Source organism: Falco punctatus, assembly GCF_963210335.1.
Source record: "Falco punctatus genome assembly, chromosome: 11".
Classification (NCBI taxonomy): Eukaryota; Metazoa; Chordata; class Aves; order Falconiformes; family Falconidae; genus Falco; species Falco punctatus.
Window position 1 is genome coordinate 18,982,383 of NC_137591.1, and position 17,275 is coordinate 18,999,657.

Sequence of the window (17,275 nt, forward strand, 5' to 3'; positions counted from 1 at the left end):
ACTAAACCCTCAAATCCATGAGGGATACTGAACTTTGTGGCAAATTAAGACCAGCCTTTATTAAACAGAAATAATAAATTGTTGACAAGGGTTGGACAATCCTTTAACACATAAGTTTTTGAACACAGAAATCCAAATCAAACAGGTTTAATGCCAAAACGGCAAGCCATATGGAATTTATGACAGATATTGAACATCATTTGGGAAGTCAAATGGAAGCTGGAATAATTTGTTGCTATTTTTCTAGATGAAAAGAAACCTAAATCTACTCAGTGAGAGTATCTGGTTGCTAACTCAATTTTTAAATACTGCCAGAAAGAAAAATGATCTAGTATAGCAAATCATGAGGTTTCTAGCCAGTCTTAGCTATAAAAGACCATCATAATGTCCTGCAAGATGTCATATGTGCAAACAGGCAATGAATAAGCATTCTGAAATTTGATTTACTGATGTATTGCCATTTCAACAACAATGAACAAAAGAGAAACCAAAAAAAGAGCAACTATGGCACATATGCTCAGTAATATATTAAATAGGAAAACGGAAGACATTACTTAGATCACTCCTCCATCAGCACAAGCATCTCACTCTTCAGTGACATTTTTATAAGGCACAGGGTTGTGCAGAAATAGGAAGCACAAGAACAGAACTGGGGACAAAGCAATGCTGCTGAGAGCAGGTGCGAATCCCATTCTGTGCTGACCACCTAAGTATGTTAAAAGGCCAAGTTTTGACTCAACTTTGATTTTTGATTGATTTAAAAGGGAGAGAGAATATATACATTTCCATTTGTACGTAAAATCGAATTCCTACTGCAACCCACTGACCAATAACATTTGAAAGGTGTACCTCTGAGCAGGCACTATACAATCAAAAAGCCCTAGGATCCTGCTCTGATTCTGCCATCTTGCTAAGGGTGAACAGTGGAGACTTAAATGAAAGACAGGAAGAGCTTTCTAAAGAAAGAGCTCACTTGCTTGAAGATATGCATTCACAAACTTAAAAAGGAGGGCAAATTTCAAACCTTGAAAAACATCACAAAAGGGTGACAAACTGACAGTGAGTTTCATGAATTTAGGATGGATGATATCCGAACTGCCAGCTACACAGCAGAAGTTCAAGTCAAAAAGCACAGACAAAAATGCTACTAAAATTCATTTAAGAATAAACTACTAAGCAGGATGTGTGTCAGTATTTTTGAAAATCTGATCATCCTCACCTGTGATGTAAGTCAGCTATGAAGCTGCTATTACCTGACCATCTGAGAGTACCGAAGAGAAATGAATAAGAAAATAGGTGATAAAAATTCAGCTGTGGTACAAAACATGCCAGATTTTGCTCCAGTGTGAAACCTGCAAACTAGGAAAATTTGAGGCTGTCCACAGAACAAGGGGACATTTTCTTTGCAAAAAGGGAAGAAAGCTTTGCAAAGGGATTGGGAACCTAAAGCATTTATCCAAGAAGTAAACACAACTACTAGTCAATTTGAGATTCAAAAGAAATTTCCGAGAGAATCATCTTTTCCTTTGGGGTATATCTGGGTAGCTATTTTTGTAACTGATGTCACGAAAGGGCATACTAAAAGTATAACCAAAAAAATCCCAACAAGGAAGCAAAGATGATATGAGATCTTTGGGTTTACTAAACACACTGTTTTCATGCCAATGCTTTACACTGCTACAAGCTGTGAGAAAGGCTGGCAAAGGAGGGCATCTGCTGCCAGAGCCACTGAAGATCGACTAAGAGGCACAGGCTGCTGGGGTCATTTTTGCTGAGTTTGCAGTCATAAAGGCTACTGGTCTTGACAAAAGTGAGAGTCTAAAGAGCACAAAAGAGCCTGTTGCATTGAGAAGTATCATTTTGCAGATGCAATGAGGAATGCATGCTACCAGGAATATCAGGAAGAATCTTACTACTACTAGATTTTATTAGGTTTCAAAGACAATTGGGAGAGTAGAAGGGGGGAAACACACTTTGAAGTACACGAGGACAAGAGGAGGAAGTATTAGGTTTTAATTTGATTTAGAATAGGAGCTTCTAATGTCCATGAGAATTTCAATGGCTAAAGCTTAGCTAGAAACCAGTGAAAAATACGATGCTTTTGGAGAACACTGGGATGCACTGAGCGGCCTGCGAGTGTGGCCGGCCACAGGACAGACCTCATTGCTACTGTAAATGTTAGTAAACAACAAACGCTCCTTAACTCAATGGTATTTAAAAGAATCTGACTTTGTTAGAGCCAGCAGGAGTAAGCACAAAACCCACACCACTTCCGTACACTACTGTTACCTTTCATTAATCAACATATTTCTTCTTTGTAAAAATCTACTACTCAACTTCCTCAGAATTCTAGTCTTTTGTGGAATTTTTTAGAGCTATCCTTTGAACTAAAAAGTCAACTTTAATACTACGACATGACTAAAGAACTCAGAAGTTAGAAGCATGCTGCTTACTCTTGGAAAAAGGAAAAAAAAAAACCACCACACTTTTCCACTAAGGAATTCCCAGCCCTCACTGACAGGAGCTACCAGGACATAAGGCTCTGCGGTCTATGGATGGCTTGCCACTAAGAAATCACATTCTGCCCTGTTCTGCCACCAGCAGAAAGGTATCCATCCCCACGCCTGCTTACTGCTCTCCAAAAAGGGGACAGGACTCTGTTCTACAGTGCCTGAAGAACTACAAATGAAAATGACCGAGGATTAAGCTGTCTCCAGAGCATTTGAGCACTTTTCTAGTCAGTCTGTTTCTGTACTTCTAGCAAAATACCTATTATATACTATTCTTGAGATCAGTGGTCATCTTAGTTTCACTTTTTTCCCACTGTTATTCTCCTTGCAAATTTACTTTTGCCTGCTTTTTCAAAGCTTCTCTGCACAGCCCAACCTAGCAGCATACACACCTGCAGGTGGCTACAGCCACAGATTTGGGGGTTGTTTCTGTTTCCTATTAAAGGCTTCTGTAGCACAGGAATTTGCCACATTTATTGCTGAATTGAGTTCTTATTGCTTTATTTTCCCCTTTTATTTCTGTTCCCTTAAGCCTTTTCCCCAATAGTCAGCATCTGTTTCTTTAATCACCACCTACCTTTCCCATACAAGCTCTTCCCTTCCCTTAACTCTGCCCTCCTCGTTGTCTAACCTTTTCCTTCCCTGCCTGAAGAATAACTTCCACTTCCTCTCCTCCTTATCAACACGGGCTCTGGTAATTCCCTCCTCTTTCCATGCATGGTGCCAGAGGTTGCACAGCTCTCTACAACACTGCTAGCAAACACTTCTCTAACAAAGTGAGCCAAAAATCCTCCTCCTCTAAGTCACATCACAAGTCGCACCAAAGTGAATGGGGATACTTGAGTGAACCCAGCAGGATCTGTCCCTTTGTGTTGTTTTGCCATAGCAACGTGAACCCAAGTTTCTAGGCCATCCAAGGCAGCCTTCACAGCCAAAGCTTTTTCACTTTGTGTTTGTTTGTTTTACGCATGGCAACCATTTAACTTACTTAACCAGTTTTTCTCCCATTTGTTATGTGGGTTCCCTATGCAAATGCAATGAATACATGCGTTCCGTGTGTAAGTGAAAAGGCAGTAATTTGTAATCAACTACACCCAAGCTCAACTTCAAAAAAAATAATAAATCACAAATGGCTAACTACAAAGGCAGTTCTATCAACTTAGGAATAGAACAGTTTTTGAAAGAATTTATTATATAACCCTACTCTATTAAATATGCATTTTAGCAGATTTCTTTTTTATCAGATGACATTTATCCTCTGTCAATTCTGCGTGATTTATACACTAACAGGTCGAAAAGTTGACTAATAGGGTTAGCAAATATTAACAGAGAATTGAAAATGTGTACATATTTTTTTAATGTCTATGTCCAAGACATGCACATGAAGTTCCACTGCTCAGAATGCAAAACAGTAACTTATTCATATCCTATTAAGGGGACAGATTCTGTTTTAGAAACAACAAAGTGGTTTCATTTTGAAGGAATATATGAATAGTAATAAAACTAAAAATCCTGACATATCAAAAGCCCAGGGAAAAAGTAACTCTGATGTCCTGCAGTTCACATGCTGCTGTGCTTGTAATGGGACATTTCAACAAGTCACAGTTAAAGGCTATGGGAACTGGACAAGTGCCAAGGGAAGATGTTTTATGCCATTTAGCAATTGTGCCCGTCTATTCCATGTGACTTTTGTTTTAACATTTTGTTTATTTATTTTCTTATTAATGTATTACAATGTAGCCTGCCAAATTACAGGAAGCCACAAAACATACACAAATGAGTCCATAAAAGATGTGAAACCGTTCCACCTTTTTAGTACTAAGGTTGGTTTTGTTACCTGGTACGTATTTTGCCCACAGGTGGCATGAAGCTCCGGTTTGGGTGAGATTGTCTATTCTCAGTGTCATTTCATAACAAACTTTCCCTTCAGCTTTGCAACCTCTTTTTTTTTTTTTTTTTTTTTTTTTTTTAAAATCACCTGACTCAAATTGCTGTGAGTTTAGATCAGAAAAATAAAGTCATGACACCAGACACTGTGGAAGTTTCAGCTGAATAATCATTGCACAACGTAGCACAAAAGTAAGACAGGATAAAAATCATTCTGTTAAATGTTCCCAGGACTTCCCTTCCCCCAAACACAGGGAGGTATGCCGCTGAATCTTCATAGGCTGAGGGGCAAGGTTTTGCTTACCAAGTATAAACAAGAGAATAGACTCTTACAGGATCAGGATGTAGGAGGGTTTCAATAGAAGGAAGGGAAGGAAATGCATTCGGGAGTGTTTTAGTGGAAGGAGTACACAACTCTTCCAGGAGGAGGCTGGAACAGCGTCCTTTTTGACAACAGCAGAAATTCCTAGAGATTAGCGCATCTCTACATTAGGAAGCACACATGGAACTGAAGACAGAGTTTAACAAGACCAACACCCTACATTTAACTTGAGTACCAAATCAGAACTCTGCTTGAATGTAGAGCCCTTGGGGACATGCTACATCAGAGCATCTCTAAAAGGAGCAGAGAAAACAAGGTGTTGGGATGCTGTACAGCTCTTGTACTGTAACGGCTCAAGTAACCTGCAATCTAGTCCTACCTTCAGCCGTCTATTTTCTGTGCAACTCACAGTCAGCCTGTACTTCTACAAGGAAAAAAGTGGTAACAGGACCTCAACATGGCCACAGCAGCTCCCCCCTAACACCTGCCTACAAAGACACCACTACTTCAGGCAATTCTGCTTCCCGTCTTCTAACTAGAATATGGATGAAAAATCTGACTGCTCTTGTCAGGGAACACCAGTGGTACAATTATATGCCATCTTCCAGATGAACATTCCGGTTGCAGGAGGAGGTAAAAAGCAGAGGCTTCTAGAAACTTACATAATACATAAAGGCTGGGTTAAAGTTTCCATGGCAGCCTAAGAAATCTCTAAGTCTCAAATCTACATTTAAATAAAACTCAGGTTCCAAATGAACTGAGCCAGTAATATCTCACCACAACTAGGACCTGGCTCATTTTTTAATCGGGACTTGCTGCTTCTGAAAAGTTTACCCTGAAACAAGAACATTTGTAGGGCATAGGAATCTCCAGGCTGAACAAGAAGATCATAAACTGCATTAAACAAATCTCTACAACCTTTCCTCCTCATAGTTAAAGTTCTTTGGCCTAATTACTTACTTTTTTATGGTTTCTAATTTGAAACAGAATAGGTTTCCTGGCACTGGGCTATCTCACTCTTCACAAACACAGTAGCAGCCAACAACCTCACACACATTTCATTTATCTTAAGTTTTACTTGGCTTAGTTTCTAATTGCACACCTAAACTGAGCAGATAAAAGCTCTAATGTACCTATCAAGACAGATATAACCCTAGGGAAGGTATCTCCTTGTGGAGAACAAGCCATAGCAGAATGGAAAGTTACCAACAACTAACTCAGCAAGGCTTCTTCCACTCAGGGTGGAAGATTTCAGCAAATTGTTCTGTAATGAATGCCTGATGCTGTTATTCTTTCAAGACTGAACTACAAAACCTTAGAACTGTATCTAGAAACTGTATTCTAGCTGGAACCTTCCTACCAGGAAAAAAGCTAAATAAATCTCTTTCGGATTTAAATGACCTCTATACATTTAGAAAAGTAGTTTTGAAACTAGGACCTACAAATACCCAAAATTCTGTGGGTTAATTGTGTGAAACCCACAAGGAGTAATAATGAAAAGCAAGACTTGGTATTAAGCACAAATTTGCTATATAAGGATGCCATCCTCTTGTGGTGGGCAGGGCGGGATGTCAGCAAATTGCACAGGATTGAAAACCAGCATTTCCCATTACAGAGTAATTGAAAATGTGATAAAAATCAGCCCTCCCCACTGCCACTGGCCCTAAGATTCTACAAGATGTAAATTAACACGTTAAAATATTAACTACTAAGTACTTTAGAAGTTAGCCATATGCATTATCAAAACACATTTTGGGGAAAAAAAAAAAAAAACCACACAACTCAACCAAACTAAAAGAAGCACGTATTGAATTCTGCTCTCTCGAATAAGGCATACTCTAGAAAGCAGGTAGATTAATAGATTATTTCTTCAGGTTGCTAAACAAGAACTCAAGATAAACATATTTATCAAAACTGAGCTGTTAGCCACTAAATTTTCAGATGCACAAATGTAAGATAGGAAACTTCTCCCACATAAATAGGGAAGACCTTACAATGCCACACGGTTAAAAGAATGAGTCAAAAGGAGCTTCCCTTCATGTAGGGGTAATCTACCCTCTCCCTAATTGTCTCCCAAATAAGCAGTGTAATTTATGTGGCTGGCAGAGAAACACATTCAGGTTGAGGCAAAACATTTTTCATAAAAATTATAATTTATAAGCACTGCAATAAAGGTTTGTTTTAATGAAGATACACATCACTGGCATGTTCCACTCAGAATGGAGATACACTCCCATATAATTTTTACCATACAGAACTTCCTGCCTTCTTTTATTTTATGTTAAATGTATACGTGGAGACTGTAAAAAGCACTGAACAGAAGCTTAGGGAGATGGAAGGCCACAATAAATTCCTACAGTCATATAAATCATTTGTGCATCTCATATGCTAGAAGGAAATCACTAAACCTCACCACTGGAGTGAACCAAATCACCGGACCTACAAGTATTCAGAAACACCGGTCATTTCAAACACCGGAGGGAAGAACTACTCCATCACATAACACAAGCTGTATACACTGGAGGAGTGACTTGGTCCATTAATGCAATAGCCTTAATATAACAAAAGATCTATCTTTTCGAATACCACAATAGTTTTTTTGTAAATCAGAACAGAATTTTGCTTCGCTCAAATCATCATCACAAACAAAATACTACATTAGTGATAAAATACTACCGTAGTTCTCAATCACATATATCACAATCAAATACAGCTATGGTCTAAAAAAATCACATCTATAAATTTAAGACAAAAGAAGGCATACTGGTCTTCAATCCACCTCCAGTTTCTTGGCAAAGAAACACATGTATTCAGCAGATCTACACTATCCAGTAAGCTCACTGGATGCTTTGGGATTTTTTTTTATTGTCCCTGACTCGCACAATGAACCTACACTGATTTCCAACAGAAAATGGCTATGCTTACAAAGAAGATCAGAGTATAAGTGAATCACCATTCCTTTGCAGAATCATTACCAATACCTCATGTATCGCAGTCCCTGTTGCCTTCTGTGCAGAAAAACAACCTGTCTGTATTAGCTCTATAATTAACCTGTTTCAGAGCCAAGACCTCTAGATAAGCTATTCTCCTGCAATCTAAACATATCTCTTGGAAGGTCACAGCAAAACTTCATTTAAAAGAGAGGCCCTTTCCAGCTGACTCCCAAAATCTTAACTGTTGCAACAGGAAAAAAAAAAAAAAAAAAAAAAAAAAAAAAAAAAAAAAAAAAAAAAAAAAAGAGGGGGAAAAAATCTGAACTTGGCCAACTAGTGTATTGGAATTAGACTATTAAAGAGAAGTGCTAAATATAACAAAATTAACTTTGTTAACAATAAACAGGTATCGCTCATTTTCAAGTATTATTCACAGAATGTATATGAAATAATGATTTTCACATTTTCCTCAATAAATCCATTTATTTCATTATAAATACATCATAAACTAGCATATGTGGCCAGACATAATTATTTGTAAGCAGAACAATTCAACAATATAATACTTACAACGCAATATATAAAATGCTGTCTGCTGAACTTGACAAATCTGACTGCTCAGATACTTAAGGTCGTAAAGGATGTTCTTTAAAAAAAGATAAAATATCTGTTTTGCCAGAGTGGAAATAAAAAATACGGGATTTATACTAAATAGTAGCTTTAAAGTCCCTCTTTTGGTGATTTCTAGAGATGTGTAAATCTGTTTCATTTTGGCTACCACAGAGTTAATTGTTGCTGTAATAGCGCAAGAAATGCTGCTCTATTGGATGACTGCCAGCACATAAAAATGCGAATCCACAGTTATGGATAAAGCAATTCCAATTGCACTACTTCTTTGCTAGTAGGTTTTAAGGCAAAACATGCTTCTATTCATGAAGTGGCTAAAAACTAGCATACCACTGTTAATGACCACAAATATTAATGCTATAGAAGTAATGCCTATTTATAATACACAAATATTTTGTGGAACTAGATCAAAAGTAATGTGACTGCAAAGATATTTGCAATCTGTATCCCACAGAGGACTTTCTGAGATCTACATATATCACTCAAGACTTGGTAATTCATGTCTTAAATGTCAACAGAATGTTATTGGAGATCTCAAACAAAAGAATTTTAAAACAGGTCAGGCAAAACTTTAGTGTTATTTTCAAAAAAAAAATTAAAACAGAGATCATACTTCGACTTTACAAACTATGTACTTCAGCATCTCAGAGTAAGTTTTGCGATTCCACAAAAACAATGGAAGGAGGGAGATCATCAACAGAAATTAACATCCATCTTTTTGTACTTTCAGTATCTGGCAACATCAGACAACGCTCTCAGGGAAGAAAGCACATGGAATATGCTTATACCTTGTCACTGAAACAATGGGAAGAAAACTCATTTAATACCTCGTATGCAGTAAGTGCCATTCCAGAACCAGAGGAGCTGACATCTCTTCCTTTAAACCTGACCCGGGACTCTCAATTTCAATTGAACTGTATTTTGTCTCCACTTGCTCTAAGACCTAATGCTAGGATAATAAGCAATTATTATCACTCACAAGTAGCAAATCCATGGCAAATGCTCCCGAGCATGTTTTTACCCCACCATCAGTGAAAGACAGCTTCACCCCAAGTATAAGCAGCAAGGTAACTAACACTTACTGCAAGGTAAGAGCCTGTTCCTTGGCTCTTACCGGGGAATAGCTGACATGCTGCAAATTCCCATTCTTCACTTGGCATTCAGCAATCTGTCTGTATACCCATAACCTCAAGGATTTGCCATTTGGCTGCATCAGACTTGACAGACTAGAAAGCAATACCAATCAATGCAAGTCATCCAGATAACCTTCTTTGGCAAAAGCCTTTACATCTTTTGTGCCAGGAATGCTGAATTTAATCAATTGTTACGCCAATACAAATCAAAAAAGAAAAATCATTATCGATCTGTGCCGGGAGTGTCAGTTGACCTTTACAAAAATAAGCCAGTAATAACTTCTTAAAACCTAAGAGAATATCTAAAAATATTCTCTCTTATGGAAACCCTAAATACTAGGAATAGTTTCTTGTGAGAATACAACTTTTTTGCAACTCAACTTTAGCTCTCAAGATTTCCATATACAATCATAAACATGATACAGTAATAGTTTTACTGTGAAAATATTCTGTCTAGCTCATCATCTCAAACTTTACAGGATAACTCAAAACATCATTTCTTGGGTTTAATTAATTCACCTCAAACATCTTCAAAGAGAAATTTCACTTACATAAACTTCCAGTGTTTTTTCAACTTCTGTTCTGGCTAATATGACAAAAATTCCATTCAGAAGAGTGGCAGACATGCCTGCTAGAGCAAACTAACACAGAAGCGTTTAAAAATAATGTGTTTATTCCAACGTATGGTTGTGGGGATTTTTTCAGGTAAACTGACTTTCATCTTCTAAAGAAATACTATCAAAAGTACAGGCCCAAAGTTTTAACAAATTGCAACCATGGGAGGGAGGGAGGGAGGGAGGCTTCATAGACAGAAAGTTTTGTGTTCCCCCTGCTGGCTTAGCAATTAACTTCAAAACACTGATCCCAGAGGTAGGCATCAGGATGCTAGGGCATTAAAAGATGTTTTGCATACCAGAGAACAAAAATTGAAACTTACTTTTTTAAAAGAAATCACATTCATGGTAGACATCATTTACATACTGTGACTATATGAGGCCCTGAACACACAAAAGGTGCATCAGAATTAATGACTGAACAAGACTTCCCCAGAGAGAGAAAGCACAGTAGAGGAGAAAAATTTGAAGTGTCACTTTAAACTTAACGAGGTTGGACTACAGCAAACAATTGGGGGAAGCAAGTTTCAGAGTAAAGGGCTCTTCACTGAAGGAAGCCAACAACCTGCCCCCCCGCCCCCCTGTCCCTCCCTTCCTCCCCCAGCCAGCCAGGAACACTGAGCACCAGCTGCAGCAGCTGGTGTCGGCCCGGGTCTGTGCCCTCACCAGAGCAGCTCCTCCACGGCTAGGATTCAAGCCCTGTAAGCTTTCAAGGGTTAAACTGGAGCTCTTCAAATGAACAGGCATCTTCCATTAACATTTTGCTAACGCTCTTGTTGGAAATACTTCAACAGGACACCTGTACAGTGCTAATTACAGCCCAGCTACCAATTCACGTTGTCCCTGGCATCCAAGGAAAAAAACATGAACTGTAAGGGAAATGGAATATTCCTAGAAAGAAGCGATAAACAGCCTTTGGAAGAAGTTGTATTTAGGCGTGTAGTTTTTTTAAAGTCTTCCACGTGTGAGACTATGATAGCAACAGTGCTCCAGGTCACCATAAGCTGAACCTAACTGGCCCCACAATTAGAGAGCAGGCAGCTCTCTCACTTTGGCTTTTCTCCCCAGAGGGGATCTAATACCAGCCTGTGTGGCCTCACCCAAAAAAACCTCTACAGAAATACTTAGTTTGGTATAAATACCGACCCAACCAGGAAAATTTCCTTCTTTGAACAAAACCATGGCGCTCGTTCATCCAAGCTTCTCTCAAACTGGTTACAAACCCTATCAAGAGGTTCCTGTTAAAACTGAACTGTGCTGATGGTCATATGCTTGAGAAGAAAATAATAAATTATCATAATCAAGTTATAACAGCTACAGCTTGATAGAACTGAGGTAAGTAGATTTACACCTGGTTACATCTGCAAGCGGAAAAGGTGTCAGCACGCACGCTGCTATACCTGAAGTCCTTTCTTGGGAAAAAGACAAGAAGGATCGTCTCCCGTACTGCTTGACTGCAATGACGGTAACATAGGAATTACAAGCACATCTGAAACTGGGTAAAGTTGAAAAGTTACTTAATTTACATCTGACTTTAACGGCATATCATTGTTATTGCTAGGAGAGATACGCTCAGGAAGCTGCAGGGAATCTGCTCCAGCCCATCCCCTGCAGAACACACCACGGCGAGCCCCGCAGGTCAGCACCTCCTCAGTGAAACTCCGAAGCGACACGACACGACACGACGCTGGCCTTCGCGTTCTCCTCACATGCACCGACTTTACACCGGGCTCGTAGCCACGGAGCTCCCAGCTGGCCTCGCTAAGGGTGCGATGTCCCCGGGGGGGGCACCGCGGCATCAGCACGGGCACAGGACTCCCCTCGGTGCCAGCGAGCTGCCGGCCCAGCACGCACAGACCGGCCCGACGCAACCGGCCTTCGCTGGGACACCTGCGGCCCGCCGGGGCGGCCCACCCCGCGGCCCCCGCCCCGTTCCCCCACGGCGCTGCCCGTGCGCACGGTCCGCGGGGGCGCCCCGTCCCCCAGCAGGTCCCGCACCCTCATCCCAGCCCGGCAGCCGCCCCCGCCCAGCCCCGCGCAGGGTGACGCGTCCCGGGGCGCACACCCCGCGTCCGCACCGACGGCCGCCGCATCCCTGCGGGGCGCCCGGCCCGGGCTGCCCCCGCCGACGGGACGGGAGGGGGGGCGCGGCCGCCGAACCCACCTGGCAGCGGGTCCGTCCACGCCGCGTCCCGCGGGGGCAGGCGCGCAGCAGCGCGGCTACGCCATGTGCAGCGCGGCGGCGGCCGGCAGAGAACGGGACGGACGGACGGGAGGGGAGGGCAGCCCTCGCCCAGGCCGCCCAGCGCCGGCCACTGCCGCCCGGCCCGCCGCGCGCGGGAGGAGGCGGCGGGAGGCGGAGGCGGAGGAGGTGCGCGGCCGCCCGCCCGGCCCCCAGCCCGCCAGTAACCCCATGGCGCGCGCGGGGCGGGGCGGAGCGGGCGGGGCCGCGCCGCCATTGGGCGCGGGGCGGGGACGGCGCCGTGACGGGCAGCCGCCCGCGCCCGCCTCCGCCCTTCGCGCCCGCCGCCGCCGTGCGCGCGGCCCGCGCCCCGCGCGCCCCCGGGCGGCACCTGAGCCCCGGGGCCCCGCGGCTGCCGGCCCGGTCACAGGCACGGACCGGCCGCGCCCCCACGCCTCACCCCCGCGAGTCGGGCGAGGGGGCGCACCGGCGGCAGAGCCCGCGGCTGGGGCGGCCACGGCCTCGCGTTACCTGCGTTAAGGGCTGCGTCCAGCAGCGGGCACTTCACGCCGGTAACCGCACTGCACCGGGCGCTACCTGCCGGAGGCGCCACGGACCGCGGCCCCGCACGGGGAGGCGCGGCCCCACCGCGGGCAGCACCTGTATCCCCCGCGGGAGCGGGCTGGCAGCACCCCCGCCCCGCTCCGAGGGAGCAGCGCAGCCGGCACTACGTACACGGGGCAAAACAGCCCGCAGCTGGCGGGTGCGTTACTCCGCGGTGCGGGACACAGGACGGGACGTGCCTTTACCCCCTCCAGGCTCCCTTGGCCGGCGTGTCACGGCGCCTGCATCGCGGAGCGAGGCTTCCCCCCGCCGCCCAGCTCGGGGCAGCTTGCTCCTTCCGCCAGGGCAAGGGGAGAACGAACGGACGGCGCCTTCCAGGGCTCCCCAGGCGGTGGGTGCTGCTGTGCCGCTCGCAGCCCCTGTGCGTCCTTCAAAAGCCGCGGCGCCGCTGGCACTCCGCGAACGTCAATACAGCAAAGCTCCCGTCGCAAAACTGAGCCCTCGTCCTACTGTTATCCCGATAAGCAAATATTCCTGTAGAGGCACGGAGACCATGCAGAGGAGTTTCAGACTATTTAGCAAATTCTTCCTAGTTTAATCCGCATTCTGACTGTGGGGGCTGAGGGGGTTGACTCTTCCGTAGTACTGCTTGGCTTCACTAACAGGCTGCCCCCCAATCGACAGTGCCGGCTAGATGCAAGAACTCCAGAGGCGCATTAAGAGAGCTCAGACACAATTTAGCCACTCTTAAAATGCCAATTTGCAACCTAGAATAATCCATTGCCACTCACACTTAATTTTGATCTCTACCTATTTGGACAAGTCTTACCCATACAGTTCTGCCGCACATACCATCCATATGTCAGTAAATGGCTGGGTCCTGGCAAGTGCTGAGCACCTCCAAAGACTAGGCCTCGCAACTCCTACATTATCTGTGTGTAACAGACCTCTAGCAAGTAAATCAAAGGTTACTATAATAAGCATTTAGTCTAAATTAAATATTTCAGTGAACAGGCTTATAAAACCTGCAGAAACAAGCAAGTTACAAGTTCAGACTGTTGGCAGCCTAAGCCCACTTACACAATTTTTTGTTTCTTCTCAGTATTTGAAAAGTTCCACATGTTGGAGCATGACACTCCTCTTATCACTCTCAGTCTATAATGTAGGATGCAAACTCTTCGCAAGAGAGATGTGGAGGTGGGGGAAGTCCCTTCAACAAAGAAGAGTATTAATATTCTACAGCACTACGTGCAACGTACGTATTTCAATACATATTTGTGTCTACTATATTTCCGCTAGCTGAAATTCCAGAGCACTGATTACAAATCGGACTGAAACTTAAGCAAACCAATTATTTTTGTATTAAATACTCATTTCGGTCCCAATCCCACAAAGATAAAATTAAACAGGTTAGGTTCACAAAAATGAGCAGCCACGAGAGCCATTCAAGTGTGTGAAGTCAAATGTGTGCACAAGTCTCAGCAAAATCAAATCCTTTGTACATAGGTCTGACCCCAGCCAGATTATTATCACTGTTTTCACTGATGTTGCTTAAGAACCAATTCTTGTCCTTGGAGCCAAATCTGTTAGGTACTGACCATCCTTGACCATAGTTCAGACTTTGCACTGCTTCTCTGGTATCTGGAAAAGTTCAAGACTTTCCAAGACATGCTCAACACTGATTTTTGATTATAAACTGATAGGTGACTCAGATGAGAGTTGATGTATATGAAGTTCAAGGACTGAAGCCGTGAAAAATTGCCACGTAAAAACACAAGTAGGTGCATGCGTTGGTTCACCAAGGAACATAACGATGTACAGTTGGCCTTCACAAATTTTTATTTTTTACCTCTCATGGAAGAAAAAACAGGAAACACCTAATTTCCTATTAAAACCAAGGAAAATTACTGTAATCTTAGCTGTAGTGTTCAATCTTTGTAGCTGTGGAACACAATTGTATACATAATTTACATTTTTACTTACTTTAAGTATTTGCTTATCTAGGGATTAACTTCTTGCCCAGGGCAGGATTATTCCATTTAGCAGGCATTGGCCCAATCCAGCAATGAAACATATTATCCTCACTAAGATGTATGAAAGCTGTGACAGTTCACTTTTGCAAGAGGTTTAGAGGTTTTCAGAGTGCTACAAATTTAAGCTTAAGTAATGTCAATTCTTATCCTAAAAACTATGCGCCACGTTAAAACTATTAACATCACTTGGCAGTTTTAATTTCTTTCTTTTCCTCCTTTCCTTTTTCTTTTTGACAGCATTGATTCTGAGTCATTAGCACCATCCATTTTATTTGCCCAGGCCCATGAAATTCAGTAGGGATACCTCTGTGGATAACAGCTACTCATTTACTACTCACACAAAATTAAGGGCCAGCTTTATTACTAATTTCACACTATGGTCATAAAGCTCTAACTTGCACTGAAGAGTCAGCTGAGTTCACATCACCCAAGCCAGAAACAGCACCAATCCATTAAAAAGGCATCCAACCTGAACTAACTAATCCTTCCCAGGCACAGAGCTTATTAATTTGGATACCATTCCATATTCTTAGAATCATAGAACAGTTTGTGTTGGAAGGTCATCTAGTCCAAACCTCCTGTAATAAGCAGGGACATCTTCAACTAGATCAGGTTGCTCAGAGCCCCATCCAACCTGACCCTGAATGTTTTCAGGGTTGGGGCATCTACAGCCTCTCTGGGTAACCTATTCCAGTGTTTCACCACCCTCATTGTAAAAAAAATCTTCCTTTTATCTAGTCTAAATCTACCCTCTTTTAGTTTAAAACCATTACCCCTTGTCCTATTGCTACAGGCCCTGCTAAAACGTTTGTCCTCATCTTTCTTATATGCCCCATTCAGGTACTGGGAGGCAGCTGTAAGGTCTCCCCAGAGCTTTCTCTTCTCCAGGCTGAACAACTCCAACTCTCAGCATTTCTTCATATTATTTTAAATCTTTACACTAATAAGCAGCATACATATACCAGCCTTCATCAGCCCCAAGCCAAAGGTCTTCACATCACACTCCATTATAAGGTACAGACACATCCCATGTTACTCTGGGTTTACAGGAGCCTAACAGCATTGGCATCAACCAAGTTCTTGAGTGCCTCACATACTGGATATCCAGCAAGGAGCTCAGCTCTGCACATCTACCACTGAATCAACAAATAGCTTCAAGCACATAATTTTAAGTAGACACTGTGAAGATCATACAGCATTATTTATAGTTAACCAATGCTGATTTATTGAACCAAAACCACAGCCTTCAACTTGTTGTGAAAACAAATTTCACATAAACATTTTTTTGTACATTGGAGTTTAACAACAGAATTAGAGTTTACTTGTTCTCAGAGCTTTACCAGACTAAAAACATTATTGCCTAGGTAATTGCCACAGTTTTAAGAAACACAGAATCCTCTTTGCCTTCTGTAATAATGCTAGACCTGGGCCTTGGGACCAAACATGGAGCTAGGGACTGTATGCTGTAGTTGGTACAGCACTGAATATACTTCCTGCTAATGAACATATTCTTAGGAGGAATCCAGAATCCACTGCCACAAGTACAAGTGGGCTTTAAATAGTTGCTGCAGGATGTAGGTATCGGATGATCACTTGCCTATTTATAGCACTGTTTAAAAGTACTTCACTCGCCAAAAGAAATGGTGGGTACAATAGCTCTACAAAATGTTTATTCTCCAATTGACTTGGAGATTCTAATCCTGAAATCAGACTCCCATGAATGAGTAACCTAGTATGAAAATGTTTCCTTTTCATAAAGTATTTCAAGATCACCGAAATTATTCTCAGACATTAGTAAGGACTAGTTCCTTTTCAAGGCTAAAAGATTGTCCCAGCCACTACAGCATTAAAACAAGGAGGGGGAAAATCAAAGATAGGAAGAAACACATTGTTTTAAGAACAGATTGACTGTTTGCTCGTAAAGTTATAGGTCACGTTCTACATTGTCAACACAGCTTCTGTAACTCTGCGTCCAGAAAACAGGCCAGCAGCCATGCTCTTGAAATGCTAAAGAAGCATTGATAGTTTTGAAAGTCTAGAAAAGAGTAAATAACCTAATTCACTAAATATCAAACAAGGAATGGTTGGGTAGGCTTCCTGCAAGGATGCAGTTGGAGGAGTATGTTCAGATGAGTGCAGTTATTGCCCAGGTCACCCATTCCATCTTCTGAGGTAGAATGCTATTATTTAAAATTAACTTCGTGGTTTAAGACGAAGTGTTTTATTTTGCAGCTGGTGCAGGGAAAGGAAAGGTCTGAAAGCCTTAACCATAGGTTACTGGCAAGGTACAGGCTGTTAGGCTGCAGTAACTCCATCATTACACTTATATGACTCTACCCATACAACCTTTAATATGAAGGTTCAGTTGACAAAATTAAGCCATTAAAAGCTTCTTAGGAAATAACTCATTAATACAAACTAATGAGGTAAAATCCTACATTCTTTACTGAATGATCCTGCATTCCTTGAA

At 42.5% G+C, this 17,275-nt stretch overlaps 1 protein-coding gene across 2 annotated transcripts in view; it reads right to left on the reverse strand.

Annotated features, from left to right (window-relative positions):
- The window catches only part of TGFBR3 (transforming growth factor beta receptor 3), a 117,821-nt gene extending 105,491 nt beyond the window's left edge, over positions 1–12,330 (reverse strand). The window contains exon 1 of one of the 2 annotated variants that reach the window (XM_080406515.1): positions 12,191–12,330. The gene's annotated coding sequence lies outside the window, so the exon portion shown is untranslated. Of the gene's footprint in view, positions 1–11,426; positions 11,925–12,190 lie in introns of those variants that run through there. The other variant, XM_080406516.1, reaches the window with a different exon arrangement.
- Positions 12,331–17,275: the final 4,945 nt, after the last annotated feature.